Below are 13638 nucleotides of genomic sequence, written 5' to 3'. Positions count from 1 at the left end.
AATTTTTTTTTATGAAAATGTAACGTAAAATCGATTTTTTAAATTCTTTTGTAAATGTTTATTCAATAATTTGAAAAATCATTTATTATTATAAACAGTATTGTATTCAAATAATGTAAGTTGGGGGATTGAAATCGTGGACTTTGTTGACCGAGTCACCAACATGCTCACGTTCACAAGTTTTTTAATAAATCTGTGAAAATGAAGTTGATAGAAACAAATAAACCAGCACCATTTATGAATAAAAAATGGATCAATATTCAATCTGGTAAATTTAAGCACAGGGTGAAAATGGATAAATCAGAAAAATAAATAATTAGAAACAAAGTGGAATATATTGTTTGATGAAAAGGAAATAAAAGTAAAATTTAATTTGTAAAATTGTTAATTTTTTTTAACCTTGATTTAATGTTATGTAATCAATTATATAATTTGTTTCTTTTATTAACAAGAAATAATAATAGTAGTAAATATTATTAATAAAAATAATACTAATAAATAATAATATTATTTATTAACACTCACTTAAACGGTGTATCACACTTAGTTGACATCAAAACGTTTTTTAATTCTGTTACTTTAGCAATGGATCGGTTAATGTAGACTAGTCATCCAAATATTAAAATATCACTGATATTCAAATTTATAGATAAAATATATTTATTGAGTTATGATTAAGTTTATGCTAATTATAAATTGATATCGAACTCTATAAATAAGAGCCTCAATTAAAGAAATATGTAAATGCATTTATTATGAATGTAAATTTTTATTTTATTAATCGAACAATCATATTATTAGAGTACGGAGTACATTTCATAAATATACGACTTTAGAAAAGGAATGATAAAGACTGAGAAAAACTTTATAATCAAAACTCTCAAAGCTAAAAAATTTAGAAAAAAAAAGTGACGTGAAGTGTTTTAATTATGATCTATATCCACACTCCAAATATATTGATTTTTTTTTAATTATCGTTCTTCCTTTTTTTCTTTTCATATTTTAACTATCCAGCAACTTATGTTTCAGAGTATTTTTCATTTTAACCCATAAAAGTCCCGTCTCACTCGTGTATTAATTTAGCATTAATTTATGATAGAACGAAAAAGACCAATCTTTCAGATTAATAAATGAAACTTGGAGACGGTATTGCATAACTTTTTTAGTAAAGTCTCTGTCCTTTACATAGTCAATAATTGAACCTCGAATAAAGTATTTAAAAACCATGTTTTTAGGTAAATATATCACAATTAAGATACATATTCTTAACATTGTTTTATACACAGTAATTAATATAAAATTATTTTTGGTCTTCAACACATTTGATTAATTTTTTCTTTTGTAGCATAATTTCTTTTGTAATGATAAACAACATTGAACTTAGTCAATTGAAGAGTTGTTACGTACTTTAGCTATTTACGAAATTCAACGCTCTCTTTGAACCGATACCTAGACAACTACACCATCTTCATCCTTAATATTAACTACATTTTTCTTATTTAAATTAATTTAATTTTTGTTTGAATATTTGAAAATAAAAAATCAACTCATATTTACAAGTGGATTATTTAGATATCCCATTTAAATTTTAAATTTTAAAATCAAAATCCAAGGAGTCAACCATTTAAATTTTTTTCTTAATTTAAACAAAATTAAATCATTGGATCAATCTTTGTCCTCGAAACCCTCTTAAAGTGTGGAGTGAAAATTTTTATTATTACACTTTTCAGTTTAAGGAGTATGGGTTACTTATATAAAATAATGTTAATATAATATTAGGTAATGATTATATGTTTTTATGATTCTATAATCCTATCCATCCACTTCCGACAACGGAATCATCGGCACCGTCCAAGCCACGTGTCAGCATTATTTGTCACAACCATGTTTTATTTTTGCCTTTTTTTTAATCTGAGACTCTGCTATTACACGTTGTCGTTCTGATCCACTCTCTTATTTTTCCTCAACCAATATATTCCTTATTTTTCGTGGCGGAGAAACAAAGCCTGTCTTCTTGTCTCATCCATTGGTCCAAGGCCATCACCACCTGCCGGTGACGCACCCGCTCGTGACGGTAGCGCGCCCTCTTCGTTTTTGCACAAACAGCACCAACACCAACGCCGGTTTCCTTTCATCTTTTTTCCAGGTTTCTGTTGCATTCCTCGATTCGGATATCGGTTTTCGCGAGTGATTTTCACGGAATCAAAGGAGAAAGCGAGAGAGCGCTGGATCGAGAGTCTCGATTCACTTTTTCTGATTTCACGGTTTCATTTTACTGTATTTGAATTACGCGTTTTCAGTTCTGATTCACGCGCTTTTCGACAAGGAAACTACTGCATAGGTGGATACGCTATTGACTTCGCTTTGATTCGAATCAAATCGGATTTCATTGCAATCATGACTCAGGTTCCATTTCTAATTGTTTTTTTTTTCGCGCTTGATAGTGTTTGTTTCTGAATCTGGACATGTTGTGCTGTGGTTTTTGATTTTTTGAAATGGTTATGATGACGATGATGGCAGGCAGTGGAGGTTCTGAATAGGTATGGGACGGATATGGTGGGGGAGCCCAGAGGTTCTGATTCGGAGTGTTTGGCGGGTTTCGAGTGTTTTCTGAACATTGTGAGGGCACTGGGAATGGGATCGTGCATCTCGGAGGTTGGGGCTGGTGGTAGCTCCCCTCCTCTTCTTTCTGATTCCAATACGGATGGGAAGAGGAGGAGGTTGAGGGGTTCCTCGTCCTTTGATTTCAGAGTGCCTGGGAGGATGTTCTCGAATGGGTCAAGCGAGGTTGCATCCATGTTTTGTAAGCAAGGAAGAAAAGGGATCAACCAAGATGCTATGCTTATTTGGGAGGTTAGCCCCTTCCCTCATGTTGTTTTGGGATATTACTCCTTTAACATTGGATTTATATAATCGTGTACTTTCGGTTTGCGGCAATAGAAATGAAGGCTCTTTTATTTTTCTCCATTTTGGAAGTTAAAAAGTTATATATTCGAAAGGGAGCGAAACTTGAGGTGTTCTGCTTTATTTACAAGTTTCTTTTTTCTTGTTTGTTTTAAAAAAAATCAATGAAGGGGTTAGTGATGCCTTTTTATTTTTTATTATTTAGCATATCTTTCAGCTCGATCAATTGTGCATGATTTAGTGTTTTAAAACAAATAATTTCTTCAATGCATTTGGATTAAATATGAGCTGATATGTGGAGCCGTGTTGACCTTTGTCTGACCTGTAGCTGTGTTTATTTCTTTTCCAAACACTCATCAATCTTCTTAGGTAATTAGTAGTGTCATGTCACGTCGTCAATTCCTCCATCTGTTTCTCTCTAATAGATAATTGTGTTCTCCACCTCATCCCACTTCAACACAATTTGGATGGGATACATCGATTTTACTGAAACTAGTTTTTATTATGTTGTAAGAATATCTTACTTCAGCTAAAAACATGGCCGAAATACTCATAAAACTTGAAATGTGCCCTCTCCTCGAGTTAATTTTTGTGTTTGAGTTAGAGTAACGCATCTTTTATAGTTTCTTTTGAGTTTTCAGATACAAATGGTATATATGTTGATAGTGTGTGCATAACGCATCTTTTATAGTTTCTTCTTAGTTTTCAGATACTCACAGTTTTGTTGTTACAGTCGGCTATAAGACTAATGCTATATATGTTGATAGTGTGCACAAAACTTTGTCTATTTTCCTTGTGCAGAACTTTTGCTCCAAGGAAGACACCATTTTTTGTGGTGTTTTTGATGGTCACGGACCTTACGGCCACAAAGTTGCGAAGAAAGTTAGGGATTCTTTTCCTTTAAAGCTTAATGCCCAATGGGATTTGCATCATAAGAATAGAGATGGAGTCAGTGATCATAGCAGTGCCAACGGAAGTTATAAATCTGAAGGGAATGGATTTAGACTGGTGGATGAGAAAACTTACCCCACTTATCATGAACTTGATGAAACAGATATTACTTTGACATTGAAAGAGTCTTATCTGAAAGCTTGTAAGCTCATGGACAAAGAACTGAAAATGCATCCTGATATTGACTGCTTTTGTAGTGGGACTACAGCAGTTACCTTGGTCAAACAAGTAAGAAATATAAATTACAATGTACTGTTTTCTTGATTATTTCCTTGTTTGTTTTTTACACTTGATTTACTTCTTATGGTCTTTCAGGGGCTGGACCTTGTTATTGGAAATATTGGGGACTCGAGAGCTATATTGGGTACCAGAGATCACGATGACTCTCTTATTGCTGTTCAGTTGACCGTTGACCTTAAGCCAAATCTTCCAAGTACATCTCTTTCTCTCTCCTCCGTCCCTCGCAGTGTGTGTTTTTGTTAAATTCTTTCCAAGGTTTTTCGTTTTTCAAAACTATTTAACTTTTCAAAATCTAATTTTAGAAAGCAGAAGTGGGGAGAAGACGTGAAAGAAATGCTCTGCCTTCTTAACTTTAGAAGTCCGAAAAGACATAATAGTTTTCAAAGCAGTTTAAAAAAATTACTCTCATCGAACGAAGTATTTTAACTTAAAAAAAAACAGAAATTAGTTTTCAGAAAAGAAAACAATCAGACCCTTTGTTTTATCATTAGTCGTGTTAAAAGGAAACTAACAAATAGATTATTATTATTATTATTATTTTCTTTATGAATTGGCATTTGTTTTGACTTCTGCTACATCAGTCAATGAGGTATATCTCTGTATGGATGATAAGAGCTTGTTTATGCGTAGGGGAAGAAGAGAGAATTAGGCTTCGTAGAGGAAGGGTTTTTTCCCTTCACAATGAACCGGAGGTGGCTCGAGTTTGGTTGCCTAACTCTGATTTCCCTGGTCTTGCTATGGCTCGTGCATTTGGAGACTTTTGCCTGAAAGACTTTGGATTGATTTCTGTTCCAGATATCTCATATCACCACCTTACCGAGAAGGATGAGTTTGTTGTGCTAGCGACAGATGGGGTAAGGCCTTAAGGGACTTTTTTTTTTGTTATTTTGTCTTCTATGATCTACATGTGTTGAAACAGATTCATTTCAAAATCGTATTTGTACTTAGCCAATTCTAGAATGAAAATATCAATAGGACTCTAAATAGCAATTGAACTGCAATTTGCAACGTTTAGTTAGCTGAAAAACCAAATTTGTAAGTTTACCGCCTTTAAATTGAAATCGTACTGTTTAACCTAACCACTTATCACGTAAAACTTACTACTCCTCTGTCCCTATTTATAAGATCCTTTAAACTAATGCACGTCCTTTAACAAATTTAGTTGAAAATAACAAATTAGTTAGTATTTTTCTATTTTCCAAAATTACTTTTATTTGTCATATTCATAGCTAAATTAGTCTACTAGAACTTTGATATTCATTAGTACTTGTATTTTCAAATCAGATTATGATAATAAAACTTTATCCCATTCCTTTCAGATATTTATTAATTTTTTAGTAAAAGCGGATCAATAACGGTATCTTAGGAAAAACAATTTAATGCACCTTTGTAAAATGGGAAACAAATTTTCTGAACAGGGTCATTAGGGTCGGAGTGAGATAGTAATTATTACTAATGTAAATAGTTAACCCCAAACTTTCTAAATATCAAAAGCTTGATCAATAATGCATATTTTTTATTCAGTTGTATCTCAAACCCGTGTTTATATACAGACATGCACGTTATTTCTACCCTCTTTCGAACTGGAATTTTTAAATACTTGAGCTTTTTGGAGAAGCTTGTTGTTTACATCAATATAGATAACCTTTTTCTTTGCCCCCTGGTTTTAAGTTGCAGCTTATTTTTCCCTCATCGTGCTTGTTATGTTGTAACTTGAAATTTTATATTTTCCAAATTGTGCAATTAAATATGTTTCAGACTATTTTCTAGCAGTTGATATATCCTGGCATCTTTTTTGCACCTAACTGGGTTATATGAGATATAATTTTCTGTTGTGATATACTTGATTAAATGGATGAAAATTACTGTAGCATTTTGTAAAAGCAAAAGAAATTCATATTAGAAGTAAAAAAAAATGCAAAATTGTTTAGAATATGCTGAACCCTTCGGAATGTTGATTAAAATAATCTTTGACTTAATGATATTATAAAGATGAGCTTCCCCTGAAACCTTCGAGAACTTTCTTCCTTAACCATATATAGCATATACTGCATCCTGCCATTGAGCTTCTGATTTTGGAGAGAGTAAGAGTTTCCAGTTGGAGTTATCTCATAGCTGGAAATATTTTAACTGTTAACCTGTTTGATGATTCCTTTGTGCAGATTTGGGATGTTTTATCAAATGAAGAAGTCGTGGACATTGTAGCATCTGCTCCACGGTCTACTGCTGCTAGAGCACTGGTTGAGTCAGCTGTTCAGGCATGGAGGACAAAATATCCTTTTTGCAAGGTTGATGATTGTGCCGCGGTTTGCCTCTTCTTTGATCCAGATACAGATTTCAAGTCAAATGATACCAAAGGCAAGTTGGTATCCGAGGCATCTGTTGACCAATCTGAGGATTTATCTTGATGAAAAGGGAATTGGAACGGAAGCTGAAAAACAGCTCCAATAGCACAAGTTTTGTACCGTGTCTCTCCCAAGCCTTGCTGGTTTTATTGAGAAGGTTTGGAAAATTGTGCTGCAAAAGTCAAAAGAAAGGATCATTATTTTGATGATTTTTCGGTAGTTTTCTGCCAGTATTCTTTTCATTATTTATCTTTCATTTCCTTCGACAGCATTTGAGGGGCGAAAGAGGGGGGCTTATATATAAATATATTTCATATCTGGAGGAAAAGGGGTACCGGGCTATTTTTTTGCTGGAGGTCATTTTCCTTCTCTGTATATTTGGTAGATTTGGAGTTTTTGTAAATCCAAGTCATTAGATTCATATTATATAGTCTGTTCAATCTGTCGTTTTTCATTTTGCCTCATTCTTAGGATGTTTCATATTTCCAATTTAGTCAGTGAAAACATGAGAACTGAATAGAATTGGATTATTTCATATGGACCTTTTTGAGTCAGGTTTTTGTACCTCCATGTTGGGTTGCTGTCAGAGATTAATGATATTTTCCTGTGTGATTCGATTGTGTGGAAAAAATATGTTGTGAAGAAAATTTGTCTTTGATGTATACAAAAGCAAAACTGTATTTACCTTATGATTTTGATTTATCTTTTTACACGACTTTAACAAGATGGAAGGAATGTTTTTGTCATACAAGGCTTGCTCTATATTTTTCGGTAAAGCCATGCACTGTCTTTGGGGGATTGTATTTATAGTTTAAGATTTTTTAATTAGGATATGTCTAAAAACATAAAATTTATGTATGAATTTTGAATACTATTTGAGTTATAAAAGTACCCATTTTTTAATTTTGAAAATATTAATAACCTGTTTTATTCAAAGTGAGTTACATAAGATTCGATAAAAATGAAGAGATAGGAAATAAGTGAAGATGATTTACACGTTGGAGACTTAGGGCATTTTTTATAATACTTTTAAATATTTTATTTACTATTTATTAGTTTAAAATTCATAAGAAATTATAATTTTTGAGTAGTGGGTAGGAGAGATTCATTTAATAGTAGTAGATCAGAAAATTGTATTTTAGTGAATTAGAAAAAGTGTAGAAAAGAATGTTACAAAAGGTTTTAAAAGTCATCTGCTCTCGAATAATTTAAATAAAAAGCACTTTTCTATGAGGAAAGAAACCAGATTTTAAAGATGTGTTTGAGAACGTAGGTCCACGCTTTTTGGTGTGAACACCGCTTTTCATAATGGGAAGGGAAAGTAATACTTCGATAGACATCATATTTTAAACAAAACTATTTTACAATTTGTATAAAGAAAAGTCATGATCCTTAATAATGTAGAATCATCTGTGATTACCTCGTATTGCGTTTACTTGCGTGTAACAACACCCGTTTTGTTTGTGATTATTTCATTCTCAGCCGTTTCCGAGACATGGCAGATGGTGTTGTTTTCTTTCTGCTAACGAACTTGTCACGTCTTCTTGAGGATGAATTCACACTGCTTTCTGGCGTGGAGGACAAAATCAACTCCCTCTGCAGTGAGCTCAACTTTATAGACAACTTCCTCAAGAGTTCTGAGGGCAAGTGCAACGACAAGGTTGTGAAAGAACTGCTATGCCAAATAAGAGATGTGGCCTTCAAAGCTGAAGATGTCGTTGACACCTACGTTGCCAACATCACCAAGCACACCACCGGAAACCCACTCAGCAAGTTACTCCACTTAAAAGAACGATACATGGTGCTTCGCAAAGTCAACGCTGACATAAAGACGATCAAGATCCGCATTGAAGAGATTTACAAGAACAGGGAGAGGTATGGCATCAGAGAAGGTGAATTCCAGAGTGATGAAGCGGATGCAGCAGAATCACTCCGCAAGAGAAGGAGGGATGTGGAGGAAGAAGATGTGGTGGGCTTAGTGCATGACTCCAGCTTTGCAATTCAGCAACTCATCATGGAAAGTGATTCACGACGAAAAGTTATTTGCATAATCGGAATGGGGGGGTTGGGCAAGACCACTCTTGCCAGAAAGATCTATGACAACAATGAGGTGAATGAATCGTTTACCAGTCGTGCATGGGGATATGTGTCCAATGATTATAGGCCTAGGGAGCTTTTCCTGAGCCTTCTGAAGTGTTTGCTGTCTGCGTCTGAATATAATGATTTATTCAAGAAAACAACGGGTGGAGGTGAAGAATTGAGTGAGGAAGAACTGAAGAAGAGGGTAGCAGAAGTGTTGAAGGGAAAGAAGTACCTGGTAGTGCTTGACGACATATGGGAAACCCAACAATGGGACAAGGTCAAAGGTGCTTTCCCAGATCACCAAACAGGTAGCAGAATACTAATAACAAGTCGTGACAAGGAGGTGGCACACTATACAGGAACAACTTCCCCCTACTACCTTCCCCTCCTCGATAAACACGAGAGTTGGGAACTCTTCTCGAAGAAAGTGTTTCGAGGTGAGGAGTGCCCTTCTAATCTAGAGCCTCTGGGTAGATCCATTGTTGAGAATTGTGGGGGTTTACCACTTGCCATAGTTGTTTTGGCAGGACTTGTTGCCAGGAAGGAGAAGTCAGAAAGAGAGTGGAAGAGGATGAAGGAAGTGAGTTGGCATCTCACAGAAGACATGACTCAAGTGATGCATATATTGAAGCTTAGCTATGACAACTTGCCTCCAAGATTAAAGCCATGCTTTCTGTATTTTGGAATCTATCCGGAAGACTACGAGATCAGTGCAAGGCAATTGATCCAACTATGGACAGCTGAAGGCTTCATTCATCAACCAGAAACAGGAGCCCCGAGTACAGCAGAGCTGGAGGATTTTGGTGACTACTACTTGGATGAGCTGGTGGATCGCAGCATGGTGCAAGTGGCAACCAGGAGAAGTGACGGTGGTGTCAAGACATGTCGGATTCATGATCTTTTCCGTGATCTCTGCATAATAGAGAGCAAATCCCATAAGTTTTTGGAGATTTGCACTGAGGTAAGCATCGATACTCTACCTTTGAGCAATGCTCGCAGACTGTCCTTGCAATGTAAAGAAAGGTCTAATATTTGTTCTTCTTTTCCGAAGTTATGTACCCACGTGGAATTCCAAAGGGTATCAAGAATGCTCGTGTGATATACTAAAAATCCAAAGGATCAATGAATTATTCACTACATGATACTTTTAAGACGATGATCCATCTAAGGTATTTGAGAATAGACACAGATGTCATAAAGATTCCAGCTTCAATAGGAAACCTTAGGAATTTAGAAACGCTAGATGTAAGATACAAAGAGACTGTCTCGAGTGAAATTTGGAAGCTAAAGCGACTGAGACATGTTTATTTGAGAGGGGGAGATGAGGTACCAGAAGTAGATAGAGAGAGAAAGGTGAATCTTCAAACTCTGTGGTTAAGGGCTTTTGACAGACGAATGGTGTTCATGCTGAACAGGGACATGCTTATCGATGACATATTTCCAAGATTGAGAAAGCTTGTTTTGCACTATCCATTTCATCGTCCTTCCCACGAACAATTACCAACTGTAAGGTTACCGAGCCTGCAACACCTAAGAAATCTCCATAGCCTAAAAATAATTGACTTTCTAGAACTTCCACCTCACAAAAATGACTTTCCATATCATCTCACCAAGATAACCTGGAAACAAATACGTGTGGGCACTGACTTCTCTTTGTTCAGTACTGTACGATGGCTTACCAACCTTGTTGGTGCAGGAGAGTTCCCACAACTTCAAGTGTTTGAGATGAGAGGAATGAAAGTGAGAAGCTGGAGATTAGACGAATGTGCAATGCCAAATCTTCAACATCTTCTCATTGAAGCCTGTGAATACTTGAACGATCTTCCTCAACGACTCTGGTCCTTAGCTACCTTAAGACAAGTGCATGCTCTGTTGCCCTCTGAAACATTGGCGAACAACCTTCAACATGTGAAATTGACGACTGCTTGTAAGCTCATAATCTCTCGCTGTTAATCATATGTGATATGAAGTTAGACCCCAATGTCACCTCGTTTACATGTTTATTTATGTTGTTTTCTTTATAGTGTTTTTTTGTTCTTATTATGTCTGTTACAGTGCTTTGATGACCTTTTCTCATTCATTTATCTGATATATCTCTTTGGTTTCTTTTTAGTTTCAGAACAGTTTCTGAAAAAAATATATTCTGGATTGGTGAGACTACATTTTAACTCTATATTTAAAAAAAAAAATCCGTTACTAGACAACATTGTATGGATTCCATGTCACTCTTAATAATATTCGTGCTCTGGAGATTGAGTCAGTTGTTGAATCATTGAAGACAAAATTCGTTTTTTTTTTAAATATGATGAGTGGGTTTTGTTTGCTTCATATGAATATAATAGCCTCCAACGTAGCTATAGGCGTGGTTTCTATTATGTAGCTGTTTTGGGGCGTGGGGTCATAAGGTCAAATTCAATATTGAAGATGGTTGAGTAGCATTGTAGTAGATTTGGCCGAACACTATAAATGACTACACAGGATCAAATGAGCTACTAAGGAGATTGGTCGAGCTGTTGGAAAGCTTGACTATATTTTGTTCTCTTCATCCAAAATATGTAAAAGGATACTTGCAGAAGACACTCTAATGCTTAAGTAAGTAGATGACCGTTTCGAATGATTAAAAATATATATTGTATGCATGGTGTTCGAAGTTATATTGAGTTTTTTATTTATAGTAGTTGTAATGACCCTTTACATTTGGTCGAGCTAATAACAACCTAATCCAATTTTAATTTGCATTAGAAGTTTAATGAATCATTACTATTGATAATCTGATTAACCATTACATGTATGTTTTAAAAGAATATATTATGTGAATAACTAGATGAGCAATAAAATTAATTTTTTTTGGTTAGTTGATAAGTATTATTAGTATCTAACACTATCCGGTGTATTAATCCATATGTCAAGTTGATTAGAAAATTGTATTTTAGTGAACTAGAAAAACTGTAGAAAAGATTGTTAGAGAAGGTGGTTCCAACATATTTGTTGAGGGGATAACAGATATTTCGATTTCAAGTAGACAATTATTCAGCCAATTCATCTTCCTATGAGCTTATTCTTATTCCTATCTCTCTACCACCATAAATCCTACATAAAGTATTTTTATACTTCTCCATATATTCTATATTTAAACTCTAAGATATCCTTCCCTCCTCTTCTTTCTATGTTTAAATATTATATCCTTAACTTCCAATTTCAGCTCTAAATATTCTATCTTTTAACACTTTTATTCCTTTTCCCCTCCATTTGCTTCTCTTTAAATCGTTATATTAACATATGATTTTTATATTTTACAATGTAAGTTGTCTATTTAGGATACATAATAAATTAGCAAAATCAAAATGTAATAATAATAATATGCGTTTTAAAACCAGAAAAAGACATAAATATTGGCAAATGCCAAACTCCAAGTAAGATTTATCATTACAAAAATATTGTCAACGACAAAAATAATGTGAAATATATATTTTTAGTGATATAAATCATTATTAAAACACTTAATAACTAAAAATTGTTTATATTTTTATTGAAATCTAATTAAATTAACCATAAAATAGTTTTATATATTTTAAAAGTAAATTTTCTTCTAATTGTTTTACTCACTTTGATTGTCGAGGAAAATATGTCGTTACAAAACGAATATATTATTTAAAATAAATTAATTACCTAATAAGTGATTATGTAGTTGTTACATGTATTTGGTATTTCTTTTTCTACTTCTGAGAATTAACTATTAGGTAATTCCTTTTGCAAATGTTAGAGTAGATAACTTGTAGGTGTCTCTCCCAACTAAAAAAACTATAATGAATATCTAGTAAAATATTTTTTCTAATATAATTAAAAATATTTAAATTTATAATATACTTAAAATTTAATTAAACCTATTAAATAAGATAGCTTCAACTTTAGTACTAATATTATCTAAATTAAATAGATATGAATTTAATCACATTTAAATCCAAAAATAAAATAAAATCATTTTGATGCAATATTAATAAAGGCTACTATACTTCCCTAAAGTTATTTGCAACATGTAGAAAAGGAATTGCCTAATTATTAAGTTATGTTTCTTGAACATAACACGTAAGCATATCTCCTCCACAAGTAAGAATCACTTCCTTCTCTATTTATACATGTTTGTTCTTCAGTTCTGCATTAATTTTGTTCACATTTTCCATTTTAATCCGTAAGAACACGAGAACTGGAAGTGAGATTTGTTTGGCGTATGATTTGGAATCAGGTTTATGTTGCATCGACTTGTATTATGTTATTGTGAAACTTTTAAATCTATGGTGACTTTAAAGTATGATTATTATGTTGTATATTTTGTAGGCACATCCATAACATTCGAATCTTTGGAAGGATATGGAGTTTGAAGCTTGGTAGAAGAAAACGAATTTTAAGGTAGGTAGGTATGACATGCATATATAAAAATTTATTATACCATTACGTAACTTGAGTTTTGTTGCCCTAATGTTACTTGAATCGGCAAAGGAGGTAGAGCTATGTTTATGCACAAAAAGTGAAGAAGTGAAGAAGGTGAAACTCGACCACTGTATCTAAGAGGTAAGTTCACTGTTATTTCATATCTAATATGCTATTATGAGCTCATTTTATATTAGTAATGATTTGTATAGTTCATCATAAAGTAATGATTTAAGAACTAAACTAATGTTTGAGAATGATGAAAACATCAACTGTAAAAGTTGTGTAAACAAAAGTATATGTTTACTTGTGAAGGAACAATTTTTAGATTATGGACCAAATCACTCAAAAGATTACATTACAAATTTGAGATATGAATTGTATAGATAAGTGAAACTAAAAGTAAATATTAGTTAGTGATTTTAGAAGTTAGGAAAAACATTAGAAAATGCATTTTTAACGAATGATTTGTCTGCGAAAATTATAATTTCGGGTAAATGGCTTAACAAGGATTTTAACCTTCAATTATATAAAAATAAACATCAGTTAATTTTTTTTGTAGTGTTATATATACGATAATCACAAGATCTGTGTGTAGAAAACAATGTTAAACAATTTGTTAAAATTTTGTTTGGTAGTAATTAAGAAGAGTAAAACATGAGAAAAATTATATCTTTTGGACTATAGG

General features: G+C 33.4%; 2 pseudogenes across 2 annotated transcripts; both read left to right on the top strand.

Annotated features, from left to right (window-relative positions):
* The first annotated feature begins 1937 nt into the window (after nt 1-1937).
* LOC124830906 (putative protein phosphatase 2C 33) lies at nt 1938-7006 on the top strand (annotated as a pseudogene). The gene is made up of 6 exons (XR_015785889.1): nt 1938-2406; nt 2521-2853; nt 3706-4083; nt 4171-4288; nt 4726-4949; nt 6258-7006. The product of XR_015785889.1 is annotated as a putative protein phosphatase 2C 33 (transcript).
* Nucleotides 7007-7587: 581 nt separating this feature from the next.
* Nucleotides 7588-12989, top strand: LOC148199262 (putative disease resistance RPP13-like protein 3; annotated as a pseudogene). The gene is made up of 2 exons (XR_015786043.1): nt 7588-10449; nt 12858-12989. The product of XR_015786043.1 is annotated as a putative disease resistance RPP13-like protein 3 (transcript).
* The last annotated feature ends 649 nt before the right edge of the window (nt 12990-13638 follow it).

This window comes from Vigna umbellata, chromosome 4 (genome assembly GCF_029865625.1).
Source record: "Vigna umbellata cultivar VRB3 chromosome 4, Vumbellata_1.0, whole genome shotgun sequence".
Lineage (NCBI taxonomy): Eukaryota > Viridiplantae > Streptophyta > Magnoliopsida > Fabales > Fabaceae > Vigna > Vigna umbellata.
Note: the sequence above shows the minus strand (reverse complement) of the source record. Positions and strands in the feature narration are given on the sequence as shown.